The sequence below is a fragment of the Hypanus sabinus genome, chromosome 8 (genome assembly GCF_030144855.1).
Source record: "Hypanus sabinus isolate sHypSab1 chromosome 8, sHypSab1.hap1, whole genome shotgun sequence".
Lineage (NCBI taxonomy): Eukaryota > Metazoa > Chordata > Chondrichthyes > Myliobatiformes > Dasyatidae > Hypanus > Hypanus sabinus.
Genome location: NC_082713.1, coordinates 152,221,852 through 152,228,699, shown reverse-complemented (window position 1 = coordinate 152,228,699; position 6,848 = coordinate 152,221,852). Strand labels below are relative to the sequence as shown.

Here is a 6,848-nt window from a genome sequence, read left to right as displayed (position 1 = left end):
AGTGCAGTGAAGCCTATGGACCCCTTCTCAGAATAATGTATTTAAAGTTATAAAATAGATGCATAGGATCACAAAAGAAACTAATTATACTGAAATAGTTATCAAAATATTTAAGAAGCTCATTTGTGATATAGTAATATATTTGCTTCTTTATTAATGCATTAAATAACAAGACTACACACTTAAAATATAGGCAAGTGAAAATTAGATTTTATTTTTAAAGACATATCAATGTCTGTTGTTGCTTAGCTTATTATCTAATGTTCTCATTATTTCTTACTATTTATTTATATTTGCTGAGAATGCCTGCAGGAAAATGAGTCTCAGGGTGGTATATAGTGACATATGCAGTATGTACTTTGATAATAAAATTTACTTTGAATTTTGAAGAACACTAAACTGTGGGGTGCTCATTGACAAAGCAACATACACATCATTTGGGACTTTAATCTATTCAATATGCATATACTGTAAGTGATATACTTAATTATTTATTTGTTCTATATTATGTATTGCTTTGAACTGCTGCTGCAAGGTTAAATTTCACAACACATGCTGGTGATAATAAACCCGGATCTGATTCTGACATCCAATGGCAGGGTTGCCCGATAGTTGGCCAGCTACGTTGCACAAGCATCTGCAGACAGGAAGACCGCAATCATGTTTGATCTGGCGGCGGTTCTAATAATTACCATGATTTCAAAGTAGGCATCAGCATGCCATAAATGATGTTTTGAGATATTTGTAACAACTGTAAGATGATATGAAAATGTCTGCGATTTCTGTTGGTGACAAAGTGACAGATACTGCTAATACTACTGCGGTTTGTTGTCTACATTCTTAATTGAAGGAAATGCTAAATTTCAGTTAGAGGTTAGTGACAATAAAGATGTAAAATTTTCCCATCCAGGTTCATGGACCCCCTGGAATCTGTATATGGAACCCAGGATAAGAACCCCTGCACTAGGAGAAAAGGCTTCCCCCTCATGTTCCCCTTAAACATTTCACCCTTCACCCTTAACCAATGAATTCTAGTTGACGTCTCACCCAACATCACAGGAAAAAGCCTGCTTGCATTTACCCTGTCCATTACACCTCATAATTTTGTAACACTCTATCAAATCTCCCCTCAATCTTCTACCTTCTAGGAAATAAAGTCCTATCTTATACAACCTTTCCCTATAACACAGGTCCTCAAGTCTCAGCAACATCCTTACAAATTTTCTCTGCACTCTTTTAATCTTATTTACACTTTTTCTGTAGGTAGGTGACCAAAACTGGCCACAATACTTCAAAGTAGGCCTCACTAAAATCATATATTATTTCCACATAGCATCCCAACTCCTGTATTTTATGCATTGATTTATGAAAGCCAATGTGCCAAAGGCTTTCTTTATGATCCTATCTACCTGGGATGCCACTTTTAAGGAATTATGGATCTGTATTCCCAAATCCCTTGGTTCTACCACACTCTTCAGTACCCTACCACTTACTGTGTAAGACCTACACTAATTGGTCCTCCCAAAGTGCAACACCTCACACTTGACTGCATTAAATCCCGTCTCCCAATTTTCCAGCTGGTTCAGATCCCGCTACAATCTTTGATAGTCTTCCTTGCTATCCATTACACTCCCAATCTTGGTGTCATCTGCAAATTTGCTGATACAGTTAACCACATTATTATCGCGATCATTGAAATAGATGACAGCCTGCAGAACATATTTCAACAACAGATCCAGTACAGATTCCTGTGTTCACACCATTAGTCACAGGCCTCCAGTCAGAGAGGCAACCAAATGTAACCACTCTCAGGCTTCTTCAACAAAGCCAATGTCTGATACAATTTACCACTCATCTGAAATACCAAGTGACTGAATCTTCTTGACTAACCTCCAATGCAGGACCTTGTGAAAGGCCTTGCTGAAGTCCATGTAGACAACATCCACTACCTTGCCTTCACCAGCTTTCCAGTCACTGGGATAACCACGCAGACGCTGCCCAACCTGCTGAGTATCCCATGCATTTGGAACTCAGCAGGGCAGGCAGCATCTATGGAAAAGAGTACAGTCAATGTTTCAGGCCGAAACCCTTCAGCTAGTCCTACCAAAGAGTTTTGGCCCAAAACGGTGACTGCACTCTTTTCCATAGATGCTGCCCAGCCTGTTGAGTTCCTCCAGCACTTTCTGTGTGCTGCTCAGATTTCCACCACCTGCAGATTTTCTGTTGTTTGTAATCCCATACATTTAATGCTTCTATTTCCCATATAATTGTTTGCCCAAATATAAGTCAACTAAACAGAAGTATATTGGGCAAACTAGTAGAGGCTAAAATTGGCCCTAATAGTTTCCAATTATTTTACTTCCAATGATTAGAAGCCATGGGAGCTCCAGTTACACTCATGGGTTTAAATTGGCTTTCCCTTGTTTGGTATTCCAATGTGCTGTGAAATGCTCCTATCTTCACCTTCATCAGTGATTATGATATTGCAGTACCATTGAAAACATTTGTAATAGCACGTTTTTGAGACCACTGAAAAACTACTCCAGATTTCTGTCTCAATGTTAATTCACCCTACAAAGCTACAATATGCACAATGGCCATGCACTATGCTAGAAGCAATAAATCTATTTAAGACTATTTTCTAAATGGGGAGAAAATCCAGAAATCTGAGATGTAAAGGGACTTGGGAGTCCTTGTGCAGAACACCCTAAAGGTTAACATGCAGGTAGAGTCGAGGGTGAGGAACCAAATGCAATGCTAGCATTCATTTCAAGAGATCTAGATTACAGGAGCAGGGATTTGGTGTAGTGGCTTTATAAGGCACTGATGAGGCCTCACCTTGAGCCTTGAGAGCACTTCTGTGCTCCTGATCTCAGAAAAGTGCTGGCATTGGAGAGGGTCCGGAGGATATTCACAAGGATGATTCCAGGAATGAAAAATTTATCATACGAGGAACGCTTGATAGCTCTGGGTCTGTGTTCACTGGGAGTTCAGAAGGATGAGGAGGAATCTCATTGAAACCTTTCAACTGTTGAAAGGCTTAGTCAGAGTGGATGTGGAAAGGATGTTTCCCATGGTGGGAGAGTCTAGAACAAGAAGGCACAGCCTCAGGATAGAGGGCAGAGATGCAGAGAAATAGCCAGAGGGCGGTAAATTTGTGGAATTTGTTACTACAGGCAGCTGTGGAGGCCAGGTCATAGGGTGTATTTAAGGAAGAGTTTGAGAGGTTCTTGATTTGAAGGTTACGGAGAGAAGGCCAAGGAGTAGAGCTGAGAAAGGGAAAAAAGGATCAGCCATGATTAAATTGTGGAGCAGTCTCAATGGTCAAATGGCCTAATTCTGCTCCAGTGTCTTAGGGTCTTTATTTTGAAGCCGTTAAGCACAGGAGTGTCCAAGTGTCCCAAATTTGAGTATGAAAATGTAATAAACATATTTAAATAGACTTTTATCACGTGCTGTTACTGTTGTCGGGTACCCAGTGTGTGAGATGCCTTTTTCAGTATCAATACTGGGCTAGGAGGATTAGAAGAACTCACCAGAACTGCCTGAGGAAGGCCCCATAGATTGCAGTGGCTTCCAGCAGCTTCTTCTGGTCCCTGCTGAGGCCTCCGATCTTGCTCCTCCAGTATGCCCAGTACAAAGACTGTCCATGACACTGAATTGGCTTCCCCTTTCATCCATATTCAGGCTGTTACTTTAGCCAGTTGCTGGAAGGAAAGTTGACAATGAGGTTCTGCCGTTAATTCTGAAACAGAAGACAAAGCAGAAGCAGAACATTTTCATGATGCAGTTATTACTTGCATATACTTCAGGATTACCAATAATGTGTTGTCTGTACAACAGGCTACCAGATTTTCTTTCCTGGAAAGCACCTCCTTAGAAAGTGACCATTAAATTATTTGATTTTCATTTGTTTTTAATTTATCTATGCCAGCAATGAGATATGAAGCAGAGCAACTGCATATGACAGGCAAGGTCACAGAGCAGCGGAGATAGTAAAAGTGGAGGGAGCAGGCCTACTTGCTACCTTATACAGGCCTCTGCCCGTATGTCACAAAACTGATCTTAGAAATGGGCTGAAAAACAAATTGATTTTCTTTTTGTACAGTTGATATCAAAGTGCAGTTTTCAGGTTGCCAATATTATCAAAATAAATCCAAAGTTCAGGATGAATGAACTTTAGCCAGTGTAGCCAACTGGACAGATTGCTTAATCTTTAAATAATGACTTCAGCCCTTGTGATACCTTATTTTAACATTGCTGCCCACAAAGCAACAACAGTAATTTTTTTGTCCATGTCATTCAAATTATGTGTTGACAGATTCGGTCAGAGTGTGCAAATATTAATTCATTAATTTACTTTAACTAATGTTTGCTATTATAAAAGTGATCCAGTATATAGCAAGTTAGAGAGATATATGAGTCAATAATGTTTTGTCCCAATTAATGTAAATTTCATTTGCAATATACGGCAAAGAATAAAGGACAAGCTAATGAAATAAAGTCCTTATGAAGATGTTATTCTTAAATTTCTTTCTTTGACTCCTACCAAAAAGACACATGTATGAAAGCAATTAGTTTTTGAAAGATCGTGAAAAAAAGCAACTTTGAACAAAGTGAGATATTAATATATAATAATAGAGCAAAATTATTCTGTTCTATATTTGATAATTAAGGAATGTGAAATGATCGTTTTAGTTTGTTTGAAATTTAAATTTGTTATAGAATGACTTACTATCTCAAAGAATAATAAATTAAAGTTATTCAGGACAATTTATCTGTATAGCTTCCAGCAACATGGCTTGGTTTTCACACTGTTATCCTTCTTTTGATAAGTGATCTAAAATAACAGATGTATTGATAGAGTCTGCACCGAGATTAACATGAAGACATGCAATGGTTATAGCAGGTACAGAATTGACTAGTAAAGGTTCAATCAGTACCAATGGCAGCACCCTAGCTATTAGGGGTGAGGAATAATGACTTAACACAAGAACGCAGACTACTATCCTTGTGGAGCATTTATTCCCTACTGTTGAGACCAAGCATCTGGCTCCTCAGGCTTTTGGGAAACTTAGTAACACACACACACAAACTGCTGGAGGAACTCAGCAGGCCAGGCAGTAGCTATGGAAAGAATTAAAGGTCAATATTTTGGGTCAAGACCCTTCATTACTGATTAATGGTCTTGACCTGAAACATTGACTCTTTATTGTTTTTTCATAGATGCTTCCTGGCTGCTGAATCCCTCTAGTGTTTTGTGTATGTTGCTTGGATTTCCAGCATCTGCAGATTTTCTCTTGTTTGTGATTGGGAAACCTGATGCCTATTCCACAGAGCTTGGCTGAATTGAGTTCTTTAACAAAGAGTCAGCCCCTATCTGCTGGAGAAACATACTCTGTCTGTCTGACAAATGAACAGGAGTGAGGTACTCAGACCCTCCATCCTACTCCACCACTCAATTAATCCATAATTCAGTAACCTCCTTCAATTCCACTACCATCTCCATCCTCATCATTCCACCTTGAAATTCCACTTCTTATAAAACTGCCCTTTATGCATCAGCTCCTCATTTGCCCAATCATCCATCCAGCTCTCACTCTGTGCAATTCTCTCACTAAATCACTCCATCTCGCCACCTCCTTGTGCACACCTTAGAAAGACCTTAAATCATAAATTGACCTTTGGAATGACATATTTGTTTTAATGGGGGGGAGGGAGGAAACACTGAGGCTCCACGAGACCATTTGTGGGACGAGGCAATCTTGTGCCGAAGGACCAAAGAGGCCTGAATTCACTGGAAATTAGAAGACCGAGAGACAAATTCATTTAATCACAACATATTTAGAGGGTGTAGCTGCTGAGGGAATGCTTCCACCTGCTACAGAGTTAGAAACTAGAAACCAGTACAAACTGGTCCTTGTAATCTGACATATCCCTCAATCCACCATTACAATTAGCCAAGGAGATTCAGTATCAGAATCAGGTTTAGTATCACTGGCATAGTTTGTGAAATTTGTTATGTGGCAGCAGTACAATGCAATACATAATAATAGAAAAAACATGAATTACACATATATATATATAATAGTTAAATTAAATATGTAGTGCAAAAATAAAAATAAGAAAGTAACACACACAAAATGTCCTGATGAAGGGTCTCGGCCCGAAACGTCGACTATACTCTTCTCCATAGATGCTGCCTGACCTGCTGAGTTCCTTCAGTTTTTTGTGTGTGTTGCTTGAATTTCCAGCATCTGCAGATTCTCTTTTTCTAATAAAAAAAGTTGTCAGGTAGTGTTCATAGGTTCAATGTCCTTTCAGAAATCAGATTGCAGAGGGGAAGAAGTTGTTCCTGAATCATTGAGTGTGTACCTTCAGGCTCCTGTACCATCCACTCTGATGGCAGCAATGAGAACAGGGCACATCCTGTGTAATGGAGTCCTTAATGATGGATGCAGCCTTTTTGAGGCATTGCTCCTTAAAAATGTCCTGGATACTGGGGAGGCTGGTGCCCATGATGGAGCTGACTAAGTTTACAACTCTCTGTAGCTTATATTGATCCTGTGCAGTAGCGGCCCCCATACCAGACGGTGATGCAGCCAGTTAGAATGCTCTCCATGGTACATCTGTAGAAATTTCTGAGTGCCTTTGGTGACATACCAAACCTCCTCAAACTCTGAAAGAAATATAGCCACTGTTGTGCCTTCTTTGTAGCTGCATCAATATGTTGAGTACAGGATAGATCCTCTGACACCCAGATAAACCCTTGTTAATAAAAGAAGAATGCTAAAGTCCATGCCTTGTGCACCTAAGACTCCATGAAGGAAACACAGATAACAGATAAA

General features: G+C 39.5%; 1 long non-coding RNA gene across 2 annotated transcripts; it reads right to left on the bottom strand.

Moving 5' to 3' along the window:
• Nucleotides 1-301: 301 nt before the first annotated feature.
• Nucleotides 302-4,055, bottom strand: LOC132397827 (uncharacterized). 2 transcript variants are annotated; one of them, XR_009513462.1, is made up of 3 exons: nucleotides 4,028-4,055; nucleotides 3,537-3,745; nucleotides 302-637 (listed from the first exon to the last, which is right to left on the bottom strand). It is a non-coding gene; the product is annotated as an uncharacterized LOC132397827 (long non-coding RNA). The 2 variants fall into 2 exon arrangements; XR_009513461.1 differs by having other exon boundaries at nucleotides 3,537-3,707; nucleotides 3,819-4,054.
• Nucleotides 4,056-6,848: the final 2,793 nt, after the last annotated feature.